At 42.0% G+C, this 14848-nt stretch overlaps 1 long non-coding RNA gene across 4 annotated transcripts in view; it reads right to left on the minus strand.

The window, feature by feature from the left end:
• The window catches only part of LOC148401639 (uncharacterized), an 83483-nt gene that overhangs the window by 40485 nt on the left and 28150 nt on the right, over positions 1-14848 (minus strand). For all 4 annotated transcript variants that reach the window (XR_015854748.1, XR_015854745.1, XR_015854746.1 and 1 more), the window contains exon 3: positions 7173-7241. This is a non-coding gene — a long non-coding RNA (uncharacterized LOC148401639). The remainder of the gene's footprint in view (positions 1-7172; positions 7242-14848) is intronic.

A 14848-nucleotide genomic window follows, 5' to 3' on the forward strand; every position in this document is an offset into this window, starting at 1 on the left:
TTGCTCTGAAGTACTTGTGTTTAAATTTCAAAGGGTGTTGGGATTAAAATGAACACATTAACTTTCTTTAGATTTCTTCCACATATTGTATCTTGGTTTAGGCAGTATCAGAGAATGCTAATCATACTTTCCAACATGAGATCAAAGCTCACTCAATTAGAAATAATCCTCCACACTTTTATGGCATGGCAGCAGCTCGACTCATGTACAGAAATGAGCAAATGCATGCACATCTGTATGGGGGGGGGGGCGTGGGCTATTTGTTGTTATCTTGCTCCCCTAACAAATCCACGTGGGTCTCCTTTGCACTGCTTCAAAATGACTCACACAGCTGAAGACCAAAGACAGCAGATAAGTGCCATTCCTTGGCTCAGAGTCTTATCTCTTTACCTCTCTGTCTGCTTTACCCTCCTGTCTTCATTTGTCTCCAATGACCCACTATCCAAACAAACTATTGAATGTCAGGATAAATCATTATTGTTCTTTGTCCTTTCAAAAGGCAATCCAAGATCAATGGGATATGAAGAGGCACAGCTGCTAAGTGAAGCGATGGCCCTAGAATATACAGCAGTTTGATGCTCCGCCCAAAAGATGTCCTTTTGTAAAAAAAACCCATCCAATCTTCTGCATTGAATTAATTAATATTCATGTAATTTGCAAGGGTAGTTTCAATGTAGGAAACCTTTAAAGCAGCCGGAACTAAGAATCACATTGTTTAAAACTCAATCAGCCACGAGGTGTGTGTTTAACACACATGAAAATGTGAAATGACCACTTTGTCTTTGATAGCTACTATCCCCAAGCAGCTTTGAACTACATTTTTTCAACCACTTCTCTACTGAGCTTTTTAACTGTCTCACTCAAGAGAGCTTCATCCACAGTGAGCATAACTGGGCAGTCAGACAGGCAGGCTCTGTGATCAGTGTGCATGCTACTTTAGGAAATCAAACACCTGTGTTACACAGGTTGAAAGTGCACAATATGTTGGGTTTGTTTAGCATTATAATTTATGTTTACTTCTGGCACTGAACGAGCAGTAGCCTCGTAGAGGCTGTATACAGGAATTTTCCGATGTGGTACTAATCAAGGAATTTAAATCAAACAATGCTAAACAGCTACTGCAACTATGATTCAATGTTAGCTTTTTCTGGTAAAGTATTAATATTAAGAATGTTCCGTTAGCGTTTTGGGATGGGATATTCTTTCATTCTTCATTTCATTTAACATGGATATGGATGTGATCATTCGGAACATGGATGGATGGACGGACGGACTGACGGATGGATGGTACTTGGTTCTGAAGTTACATTATATTTGTGTGAACTACAGAGGTGTTTGTATCCCTGCAATGAACAAGTGGATGAGTGTAAAGTTGTTTCCGCACGACAGCCTCGCGGTCGTGACAGCTTCCCCAGCAACGGGAGGGAGTGAATGTTCGCTAACTAGCTCCCTTGTTGCCGCAACAGTTGGCGTAGCAATCTATAAAGCATGGACAGCTCTGCTTTGGGACTTATCACACAGATACAGAAGAATCGGACAGCTTGGGTGATGGACCTGTTGCGTAAATTATCACAAGGCATGAAGAGACAGCAGGGCATCTGTTACAACACATGCATACATATATATGTATTCCTCACCTGAACCATTACATAACATATTTTCCAACTTCCTTGGGGTGCAGAGCTGCAACTTAAATTTTTTTTGGCATCAGGCATGTGATTTTAGAAAGAAACAAAGAACAATTTGACTCAATTGGTAAAATACTTTAGCAAGGAAATCAACTTACAAGCAGTGCCAACCCATTCCAATTCAGTCAAAGAACCACACGTCCAATTAATTATCGACAGGTGACCTCATGGTCAGAAAAGCAATGATGCATATTCTGCTGCATGGCATTGCCTCAAAACATTGAATGGGTGTCAACCACATTGGCCTAAATGCAAGCAACTCAGTGCATCGGCATGGTAGCCTCTTCATGTTGTGATGTATAAAACAGAAATACAAAATTTATTTTAGATTGGGGATTTTGCATTTGCATGCAATTTCTAAGGAAACAATCTACAGAGCATCCAGAAAACCTTTGGAGGGGTGATGATAAATCACGCATATACACTCTTAGCATCTGTCTGTCAACGCCCACCTACAGACAAACTGCAGTGCTGTTACCGTTTTCTCATTCCCTTTATTTCTTCCCGTTCTCCTTTTCTCAGCTTCCTAAAGCCGAGTGCAAGGAGTCATTTGCTAATTGGTTTTTTAGAGGAAACATATTCGCTTGCCTCACTCTCCGCAATACCCCAGGGCTCTCTTCCTCTTAGATGATTCCCCCGTCTCTGGCTCCTGCCAACTCAGCCAAGCATTCACCCAAGCTTGTTATTCTTCTGCTCTCTGTAAATCTGCGAGGCTGCAGGGGCTTCAAAAACACTTCCCCCAGACTTGGAATCCATTAAGCGTTGGGAGGGACTTACACCTTATCTAACTGAGATTGTAAATTATACAACTTTGTGCAACTTTTGCACCACAAATGAAAATTTGAAAAAGGCCACATTCACATTGGGAACCCTGGATACAATGTCAAAGGAGGGAAGATAGAGTGAGTGCATGAGAGGATAAAAGCTACCACAACCATATAGTATATACAATATGTTGTACCATTGGTTCCAACCTGGTTTGTACACAAAGAAATGACAGACAAAGCATAATGAGGACATGACTTCTCTTTAACAATGCCTACCAATAATAGAAGTGACAGTACAGTAGACCCTCAGAACAAGCACACAATCTAATCCAGATGGTTTTTAATTAAATTTTAAACTTAATTAAAATGGCATGTATAGTGCATATAAAAGTCTACACGCCCATGTTCAAATGCCAGTGTTTTGTGATTAAAAAATGCCTCGACATCATTTCAGAATTTTTTTCCTACTAATTGTCTGACCTAGGCCCATTTTGGTATATGAAAAAATTAAAAAGCTAATTGTTTCAAGAGGGAAAGCAGAAATAAATACGCAAGAAATTGTGGTTGCATTTATTTGCTGTTTAATATTTATATGTATGTTCGATAAAGCAATCAATCAAAGGAGCCTTAATTTATTATAGTAAAAGGATTGGAATGTGTTTTCTTGTAACTTTGATTAGAGTGGATATACAAAGTTTATAAACGCCAGATCAAATATCTTGGTGATATTAAAAAATGGGATCGAGATAAATCATTTAAAAAACGTTTGCACCAAAATAATGTTAAATGGAAGATTTATAAATGAATGAATGTGAGTTAACACATCTGCCACCATTTAACCCTAAATGCAGTTTTAATGTACATACAATTAAGGTGTTTCTGACTTTCCCCCATATGTAGAAATTACACAACATTACACTCTTACGGTTACTCAATTTGGATGGTATGATGACTTTATTGACTTTCTCCAGGGTCATGCGGATAAGTTTTAAAACTTGTGTTATGAAGTGAGGCAAGGTGAACAAGTGGTTAGCACAGCAGTTAAGTTGTTTTGTGTTTGCTTCCCGGATGCTCCAGCTTCCTCCCGCAGTCCAAAAAACATGCATGTGAAACATTTATAAGACAGACATACTTTATTGATACTGGCTTTCTCATCTCTTTCTTTGCATATTTGGTGTTGGAGTAAAGTACCTGCCAATTAGTCTGTTCATTTTTTTCTCCAAAATTTTCTTTTGCTCAACATTTTGCTCAATTGCTTTGCTTTTTGCTTTGCTTTACACTCTGCAGTTGTTAACTCTAGCCACGAGCAACTACTAAAACAACTGGACATGTAATGTAAATATTTAATGCTCTCATTTAAATGTCTAAAACTATATGCAAAGTCATGTAAACACTTGTGGGAGTTTAAATGCCTACAGTTTTTTTTTTTCATAGCATTTCACACATTTTAACATTTAATGGTCGTTCATAAATGTTGCATAATTTTACCATGAACATAGATGCTCAGTAGTTTGGTCGAGGTAGTATCAATACAGCCCGACACATTGTTGGATAATAAGATTAGCATCTAAATTTGCAACCCTATTTGCAAGCTTAAATATGCTTATTTCTCCAAATTAAGTAGGACACGAATACTGTATGCGCTGACAAAGCTAATCACTTTGCAAACATGGTGGCTCCAATGTTTTACACGCGCTGACAAACAATTCATTGTGAGTTTGAGACAAAGACAGCTGTGCATTTATTTTCTTGCATTCACTGAGGAATCATTTAATTGCTTCAGTATGCTAGGATAAGAAATTTGTTTCTCAAGCCTATGGGACTAGAAGGTAGTGCTGATATTTATGCTTTCAGGTACAAATATCAACTAGAAAATAAAATAAACAGCAAAAAAAAAACATGTTCACAAAAATGTCTTGAAGCCTTTTTATGCAGGTGTGACTATGCACAAAGGAACCTTAGTGAGCATACAAACAACTGAACCATGGACCACTTTTTGAAGTGGTCTCGCTGTGCTTCCAAACAGACTTGGTACGCTTTGCTACAAATCACTGCTGATCTGCACCAAATGCAGGATATAAGCAACTTTTTTGCTTTACATTACATTTACCATTGTGGGAAATATTATTTTGTAGTGAAGGCTGATTGTTTATCTTAGGTAGGTAGGTAGGTAGGTAGGTAGGTAGGTAGGTAGGTAGGTAGGTAGGTAGGTAGGTAGGTAGGTAGGTAGGTAGGTAGGTAGGTAAAAAGAGAGAGAGAGAGAGCGAGAGAGAGAGAGAGAGAGAGAGAGAGAGAGAGAGAGAGAGAGAGAGAGAGAGAGAGAAATTCGCAATGGTAAGCCAATAATGAAAAATAAACCTTATTTCAGTTATTTAACTAAATACATTTTCTGTGAACTCCAAACAAGATATAACAATTATTTTCTCTACTGTGATGTATAAATATGTGTCAAAGAATGTAGAGTAAAATATTAATGTTATTTTGAACTACCTCATATTGCAAAAAAAAAAGGAGGGGGTGATTTTGTTTTTCATAGCAGGTAAACTGTTTTAAGATCCATCCTTCCATTTTCCATCCTGCTTGTCTCCACGGGTGTCACGAGACCGCTTGAGCCTATCCCAGCAGTCATCAGGTAGTAGGCGGGGGACGCCCTGAACGGTTGTCAGCCAATCGCAAGGTACACAGAGACAAACAACCATTCACATTCACACCTAAAGGCAATTTGGAGAGCTCAATTGGCCTACCATGCATGTTATTGGCATTGGCCTTCTAAACAGCGCTTCACCGTGCCACCCTCTGTTTCCTCAGTTTGTGAAACGTATTTTCTGATTTTGTGGATTATTAAAGTGTATGATCTTAAAATCTGTATGACAACATAATAATAGACTGTTATATTATAGTAAAATCCTGAACAGGAGTTTATGTGTAACACTTTGTTCCTACGCATACACCTCCCACCAGCTATTACTGTAACTCTGCATGTTGTGAAGTGGAAAGTGAGATTTGCTTCATTTAGTATGAACAAATTGGGAGTAGCCTATTTTGCTAGTTTAATGAGCTCTCCAGTATGAGTGAGAATGATTCGAGTGTGTGTATTTGCAATGCAATGTTAGACAAAAAAAAGTCATGAGGAAATTCACAAACTTTCATATTCTTAAATAAAAGCACCATAAGGTGCTTCGGGTTAGAAGATGCAGACTCAATTGCAGAGGCTATTCTGGACTTAATCCACACAGCATGCATCGCATTATAGGGCGCATGCATGCCATGACTTACGGTAAACAAAAAACAAACATCACGGTAGCAAAACAGTGAGTTTGGTTGTACTTTGGTGTCATGTTGTTCATTGGCAATGATCCCGACTTTTCGGAAAGCTTGAATGGTGCCTTGTAAGCACGTCTCTTCTTCTATATCATTTTAGAGGGTCCAAATGCTGTTTCCTTTGCACAAACCAATAGTATTCATTTACCATCTGGGACAGAGGTACATACTCTACATACATTACATACAGTTCTCTGACTGGTTTACCGCCCCGGTCTACGTAAAATGTAATGTCCTCTGATTGGTTCATCGGGTCTACATAATCCATCCATCCATTTTCTGTACTGCTTTTCCCTACGGGGGTCGCGGGCGTGCTGGAGCCTATCCCAGCAGTCATCGGGCAGTAGGCAGGGGACACCCTGAACTGGTTGCCAGCCAATTGCAGGGCACACAGAGACAAACAACCATTCGCACTCACACCGACGGGCAATTTGGAGCACTCAACGATTGAAAAAAAAATTTCAGAAAAGGGGTTTTCAGAATCAAATGGTTTGAGGTAGACCTTCTGCTCTTAGCAAGAAACCCTTTCGGAACCCTTGCTTCTAACAATGTAACATTGAAGGTAATGGGGCTTGGCCTAAGTTTAAATACGTCAAACTATCTCTCGATCTGTGGATCTGTTTCTGTTGACCTATCACTGACTGAGTGCTTTAAAGGGTGGTGATTAATGCTTCCTATTAATTACATTCACATTTTTACACTTCTTCTTGCTTGTGCATTGTTTTAGGCAAGAGCAAGTAATTGATTTCCCCATTTCTTTGTGGATGGTCTGTCACTGATTCTCTTGTCCGCCTGGCTGCTCTATTGACTGTTTACTGAAAACCAAAGTCTGGCACAAGGGAATGCATTCATAGTCTGACTCTTGTCTTCTAGTTTCTCTTCCCGTGAGCTTGTAACGTGTGAATTGGTTTTGTGTCCCAGTACATTTGTCCATAGGAGGTTCAACATACAATGTACTAAATGATGTGGCAGAGGGGCTAAGGAGAGGAGACAGAAGATGGAAGAACAAAAGAATAACCTGAAGACGAGAATGTCAAATTGTTTTTTCATTCGCTGGCTGAAGATAAAAGAGAGCTGACAAGAGTTTTCTGTCGATTGCGTGCTCGCGAGGTTTCCACTTAACACAAATGTCAAGGGACTGCAAGTTTTGTGAGGGTTATTTGTTCAAGTGCGCTCTAATTACCACTCGTGCCATCTGAGGCAAAAATCCGTATTTGTTGTCTGAATTTAGACCATCTATGCAACCAGTAAAAGTGGTTGGATCCCCAGCCCTTCATGAACAAATTCAGCAGTCAACAGAACCACAAGTTCTTTACACAGCGTGACCCAGTGTGCCTATGCTGCACCGTAAATACCCTTCTTCACATCAAACAAGAGGGGAATCATTTCCACTTACATCCTCTGACGCACCAATGAAGAGCCAGGGTGGAGTGCCTCATAGCAGCAGCATTATTTCACATTGCCTCTGAAAGAAATGAAGAAAATAATTATCGCAGATCAGCAGTATAGGGATATATTTACAGATGGGATGACACAAGAGAGTTCTTCTCTGAAGGTGTGCGCTAAAGAGAAAAACCCTGACAAATGAAAATAATGTCCTTATTTGGTTTTCAATAAGCAGGTTTTAGTAATGGCAGGGCAAGCCAGAGCACTTGAAAAATCACACACAATCAATCACGTGGAGAATTTTTAAGATTCCCACAGAAATATCTGACCCAAGATTCCAACCCAGATTGGATGGATGGATGGATGGATGGATGGATGGATGGATGGATGGATGGATGGATGGATGGATGGATGGATGGATGGATGGATGGATGGATGGATGGATGGATGGATGGATGGATGGATGGATGGATGGACGGATGGACGGACGCACTGATGAACAGACCGATGGATGATTGGTCGGCGGGACAGATGAACATGAAGCTTGCCTGCATAGCTATAAGAACATTGATAAGTTCTCTCCCGAGTCCTCCAGTCATTTTTTAGCTGCTGTTACAACTTTCTTTGTTGTATGAATTCAGAAACCCATGAGCGACAGTACGAATTTGAGTATATATCCCTTCTCTTGCGTCAGACTCACATTGCACTCAATAGGGGTAGTCGGGCATCCAAGAGAATCAGCAACAGACCAACTATGAAGAAATGAAGAAATCAATTACCTACCGTTGCCTCGAAACAATGACGGAGGAAGCCGAAGTGTAAAATTCCTAAATGTAATTAGCAAGAGGCATATAGTCAATAGGCTGCCTGGGTTTTTTTCATGTTTGTTTGTAATTGTGCTTATCTATCCATCAATGCATACGTTAATTTACCCACACCTCTGACATTCACAATCCAGTGAACTGGTAACATTTCTCACCCATTAGAATGGCACGCTATGCAAACACTGCTCACATGCATGCACAGGAAGAGCAATGAGCAAGGGAAGATGAGGCCAGTCGACCAAGGTTTTCCACTACACGGATCTCCTCTCACCACATGTCGCACTAAGTTGTAGTTAACACTGCTGTGATTCGAGGTGCTCCTACACTCTACTGTTGCTGTGGCACCTCAAGATAAAGCAAGGTAGAGAACAAATGAAGGGGAACAAAAGAGGGAACAAAAATAATAATCATAAAAAAAGAAGGCAGGAGGGAATTGTGAGTGTGTGCGTGCGTGTGTGTGTGTATGACTTAGTAGTTATGCAATCAAGTGTGCGCGCATGCACATGCACGTGTCAATCATGTGTGTTTGAGGTAATGGTCGAATGAACCGAGCAGTTTTGCTGCCCGGCTGATTCACCTTTTCTCCTCCAGGTTTTCACCTGGTCACCAGAGCAGTGCGTTGATACGACCTGACACCTGTCCGCTCGGATGGCTGGGAACAAGTCTCACACATGTATAGATGTGTACACGTACACACACACATTCCTGCTTTGCCACATACATGCGTACGTGGAACAATGCGCAAATGGTGCTAACAAAGGATGAGAGGTACACACGTGAGGACTTACAGTACACGTACAATCCATCGCCACCTTTCCCCTGACTCCTCTGTCGCTGTCCAACATGCACTAAACCCCAACAACATGTAGAACCTCGAAAGCCGACAAAACCCTGGGGTGTTAAGCAGAGCGGTCTTGCGGAGTTGTCTGTAAATATTTCACAGTTTATCTCGCGCTGTCTTTTCGTGAGACAACAAGGCACAGTGAATCACAGGCCAATGCATGCAACACCACTCTTCACACGATCAAAAATTGCACTGCTCTTTTGGATGCCAACTTTCATTTAAAAGAATCATAAATATTTAAGCTTGTGTTCTTCTATTTGTGCAAAAATATAACAAGCTCATTGTCTTTCACCTGAAATAAACCCAGAAGTACAAAAAAACCTTTAATGTGGGCATAGTTGTTGGACCAGGATCCAGTCACGCTGGGAGATGGGCTAATAAAAAAAGATAACACAAGCGCAGCTACATAACATAAGATTGTACTATTAGGATGAGAGAGGACAATAGCACAGCAAGTTCAGTCTCCTCTGGGTAATGAGTCATTGCTGCTAACTTTAAATAGACTGCTGGCATAAGACAGCTTGGAATGTAGGCCATGTCAATAGACGACTTCACTGATGGCAGCTCAGAGAGATGTTATCTTTTGCTGAAATAAATATACGTATTTCAAAAAGAAAAAAAGAAAGTCTAATTGAAAGAGCCTGAAACATTTTTGTACGTGTACTCTACCTTTGACACCAAGGACATAATTGAAGTCACTCCACATTGAAATGTGCTGAAGGCCAGGCTGCAGTGTACAAACATAACTAAGACAAGTATGTATGTTACAGAAAACATTTTAGCTGCTATATAGGCTATTCGGAGCAAACCTGAATTGAAGATAGTTCAATGTAATTGTGTGAATAAAATTACGTAGATGCTTTCATAGTCACACATTTACTCAGCTGTGACTCAAATGTAATGATTCAGAGATTTGGCAGTTTCAAAAGCTGCAAGTACACTTGATAATGTGCGATCTGGATGCTGTTCGCCTGCATGCCGCCAGTAGCAAAGAACAACTCTGACAGGGTGATGGCTCCCAAACTAGCCAGCCAGCAGTGCAGTTGACGTGGACTCTGCGAGGGAAGCCCCAAAGACAATTCAGATGATAATGTGGTTAATGAGCAGATACAAATAAACCAAGAATGGATCTGGGGCAATTGCACCAGCACAGCAAAAATGTCACATGTTCTGCCCCCTTAAATGACTATACAGTGTTTTCCATCTGGTTTTGTCTACTCCACATGCGGTTTTTGCTTCAGCATGCCCACATGGCTCCCACAGATATAATAGCTGGAGTGCTATTGTGTTCCATGGCAACTGTTCTAATGATGCTCAGCACACATTGTTAGGGTTGTCAAAGTAAGTTCCTTCCAGTTTGGGAAAGTGCAGGGAATGTGGAGGCACTCAGCAATAAAATGATGGATTTATGTGGATGAAAGCAGAAGAAAATGACAATTTGGTCACAGAAAAATAACCCATCAAACCTGCAGTCGTAGCAGACCCCCAAGCAATTCTCAGAGGCTCAAACCACTCTGGTACCAAAGTTGAACCGACCATCTGGAGTTGCAGACTTCCCGCTCACCAAGCTGTGCTGGATACATTAGTACCTGTGTGTCGGTGATTCTATTTTTGTTCTCCATCTGCCGGCCAATAAGTACAATTTCTCTTTCTGCTTTTGAAAGCGTCTGAACCTTTGACACGCACTACTGGCACCATGTACGTTCACTGATCCTGCTCATTGAATGTCCCAACATATAAGACATGTGAAAGATTGCTGTGGCAGCTGCCAAGGCTAATCTGAGGCGATGTGGAGGGGGCTAGTGCATATGAATGACAACATCTAAAAGTATATGTTCCCCTTGCTCTAATTCCACAGACATGGCTCAGTTCTTAGTTTGGGGGCATGGCAGGGTGAGGGGTTTCTGTCTCAATAAATATACATTAGATTATTCTGCCCACGGGTTTATGTCTGCATCCAATCTGGAGTTCAGAATTCTTCCAGAGTTAATTGAATTCCACTCTGATGCCAGAATTCCAGGGACCCGCATTCTCTTTGCTCTACTGTGCTGGCTTCTGTGACGGTCACACTAAGGCACTAGGGAGGAAGTAAAGAATAGGTGTCCTGCCAGACTATGATAGTGAGCAGATTAGACAGGTTCAGCCTGCCGTCGCTCTCCTGACAGCCAACCTGGGTGAGGCCGGCAGCCATGGGAACAGTAATGGGCTAAAGAGTGTGAGTGCGTGCTGATCTTGGACTGAGTGTGTATTTCTGCAGTAGATGTATGGCACATGCACATGAATGAGGAAACGCTAAGGAGATCTGAATGGTCATGCTATCCAAGCATTATATTTCTTTTCAGCCTTTTGGCTGTTGTTGTCAGTTCCATTCCTTTTGGCCTTGGCTTGGTTGATTTTGAGGAGGGAGCCAAGATACAATAAAGAAAAGCGAAGTGGTTATATTTGCATTTGCAAAAGGTCAAACGAGGTGGTGTACTGAATGATCACTTGTCAGCAATCACAGGATTGACACATGGCAGATTTCTATTTTGAATCACACTTGCAAGCACACTTTGACTACAAATGGTTTTGAACTGGAACTGTGGTTCACTTTGCACTCAGTAATAGTGTGTTTGGGGGTGTGAATTATTGTCTATCTCTGCATGCCCTGTGATCGCAATCAGTTCAGGACATAGCCTGACTCTCACCAAAAGTCACCTGAAATAGGCTTCAAACCTGAATAGGATGAGCAATCTAGAAAAGGGAATGGTGGATCAGAGGAAAATAAAAGGCTACAATATATTTATGGGAACTCGGGGTAAGGCATTGTGGGGGACTGGTTAGCACGTCTGCCTCACAGAGCAGAGGTGTTCATTTCAATTCCAGCTCTGGCCTCCCTGTGTGGAGTCTCCTCCCCGTGCCTGGGTTTTCTCCGCGTACATGGGTTTCCTTCCACATCCCTGCACGGTAGGCCGATTGACCACACCAAATTGCCGTGTCATAGGTGAGTGTGGTTGCGTATGATCGTCTATGTGCCCTGCGATTGGCTGGCAGTTCAGGGTGTCCCCCGCCTACTGCCCGAAGATGGCTGGCATACCCTCATGAAGACAAGCGGTTAAGAAGATGGATGGATGGATGGATGGATGGATGGATGGATGGATGGATGGATGGATGGATGGATGGATGGATGGATGGATGGATGGATGGATGGATGGATGGATAGATGGATGGATGGATGGATGGATGGATGGATGGATGGATGGATGGATGGATGGATGGATGGATGGATGGATGGATGGATGGATGGATGGATGGATGGATGGATGGATGGATGGATGGATGGACGGATGGATAGACGGATGGATGGATAGACGGATGGAAACGATGATGACAGGGTCATACACTTCATCTTGAAAAGAATACACGTTTTTGTTACAGCTATAGTTATAGCTATAGAGCAGCTTCGTCTTAACTAAACTCAGCCAGGGATGTCTGTTTTTAGGGGAGGTCAAAAATTGAAGCCTCCACTTCAAACATTTTCACACCTACTTCTTATAAAATGCTTTCTGGCATGAGGGGATGTAGCACCGCTGAGGTATTCAGCATGCACGAGTGGGAGAGAGATTACAAGCTTGACATCACCATGCGAATTAACATTAATAACAATCCAAATGAGAGGAGTGAACAAATGCCCACATGTGCACCTGGCCTCGTAAACAGATGGGCTCACTGCAGGCCAGTTCCTGAGGAGAGGATGCTCCACAGTCACATACACAGAAAACTACATTACTCCTTTCTGGCCCAGGTGTCATCCAAGGTGATGGCAATGCCCAAAAGATGACGGAGTGCAAAAATGCCCACTGGCCAGCTGCTGGGTGGACCTCACCTTATCTGTCATCATGGCTAAAATACAAATCCAGTACTGCTGCTTTTCCTTTTGAGGGGCCAGTTCAACCTTATGCCAAAGGAGGATTTTAATCCCTTTTAGGAGTGAGGGTTTAGACCTTTTTGCTGTATTTTTAGACAGAATGATGAAAGGACACAAAGTACTTCCCAGATATGAGCAGGAGAGGGGAATTTCATGCAAATGAGTTGAGACCCGAATGACATTTTCAGTTTACAATTTTTGTAGTGCACAGAGATATGGCAAGTGTGCATGACCTGATTGAAGAAATGATGAGGTAAAATGCTGCAGAACCACCAAATGCAATGTGCTAAACATGTTGCTTGCAGTTTCTTCAGGGGAAAAGGGTCAAGCAAATGGCGTATTTAACAGCTGCCATTTGCTGTGACATTTTTGCCAGAGAAATTCTGCAGAACCCCTGCCCTCTCTGTGGTTACCTTTAAGCACCTTTTCTGCAGTTATAATGGATTTTATACAACAGGAATAGAATTCCCCACTCTGAAAATTCCCCGCTGTTATGCTGTGATGGTGACCTTTTTAAAAGTGTTACAGATATTGAGAAAATATGTGCGTGAGATTGCATGCGTTAAGATCACCTTATTCAAGTATCATACCTAAAAGTAAACCAATGGGTAACCATACCAAGTAGTTTTGATATCCTTTCACGCCTTTTGATTAGGAAGACAGAATGGACTTGGATTGAACCAGATTTTACTGCCTGGTGAAACTCAGCCTTAAAGATCTCACTGTACTGTCATGTGCTAATTTAAGCAGAGAAAGAAATGACCAGATGCATGCTGAGCGGCCGCATAATTCCCTTTCTTTATTAAAAATCATATCTACTCACACAGCTGAGATAATGAAGCTGCACCTCCGTCGTTTACTGGGTGAGTGTGTGATGTATTTTAAGGGTTATGTGAAAAATGTGCATTCAGGCGAGCCACGACCTTAAATGATCTGCGAGGAAGCGCGTTTGGATCAACAGAGGGAGTTTCGGGTTGGGTTGTCGGCGCTGTTGCAAGCGTGACAGTGCTGCAGGATCAGAATCACTCACGCTGTCTGACTGGTGTGCTCTGTGTTAATTAGCTCCCTCTGCTCCTCTGTCGCTCCACTCTGAGGTTGAGCAAGCAAGGTCTGTAAATCTGAAAACAAATGTCAGCCTTCTCTGGTCTCCCCCCTTGCTTCCCACTCATCCTCTAGCTTTTCTTCACCCGCATTTGATTGCTCCAAATGTCCCACCCTGTCTCGACATGTTAGATTACACTGTGCCGAGAGACTCCATTTTGACATGCTCTCATTTCCCCATTCCTTCGATGTAGGTGATGTTATATCGTGGGGATATATCTATATGAGATAGGAGCATAAAAAGACTGTATTCTGTCACTCGCTTGCTCTCTTTCTCATGCTACCCTTCCATCAGCAAAACAGAGAATCAAATTGCAAAGCAATAACAGGCTCAGTGTTATTAAAAAAAAATCTCAGAAACTCATAACTAAAAAGCACAGACGTTTGACAGCATGACCACGTTTAGTGCAATACACTGTGTACGAATACAAATGCAATTTAATGAGTAGATCAACAACAGTGACACACACTTGGCTTGATTGAGAGCCCACTAAGATTTTGGACTGTTTTTGAACAAAAAGTAACATGGGGTTGGTGTCTGTGCCTGTGTGTTCCTGACCCAGCCCGTTGTCAAACACAGCAAAAACCAAAACTAACTCAAACCGGCGTGTACATCGGGTTTGACCTAGTTGAAGAATTCAAGGAAGGTAACGAGTGACTTGCTGAGGTCAGACAGATAAGGAGACTGCAGGCTATGTCTTTGTTTTGGGGGTTAGGGCAGTGAGTGCCCAGGGGAGGGGGAGGGGCTTAACAACTTCAATGAGGGCAGGTGAATGTTGACACCTACTGGTAAATCACAGTACTGTGCAGTGCCATAGGAGTGAAACTGGCTACCTTCCTCATACTACAAATTGAGTTGACAATCTCTGCACAAACCCACATACACTCCATGCGTGTCAAGAATCCATTTGTTTGATGACCCCTGACCCCAACCCTTGAATGCTTTCCATGGAGTCCCCAATGCATCAATATCTCACCCACCAATATCACAATTGTATTCTGCAGTTTCT

Source organism: Syngnathus floridae, chromosome 2 (assembly GCF_059516105.1).
Source record: "Syngnathus floridae isolate MCC-2025c chromosome 2, RoL_Sflo_1.0, whole genome shotgun sequence".
Taxonomy (NCBI): Eukaryota; Metazoa; Chordata; class Actinopteri; order Syngnathiformes; family Syngnathidae; genus Syngnathus; species Syngnathus floridae.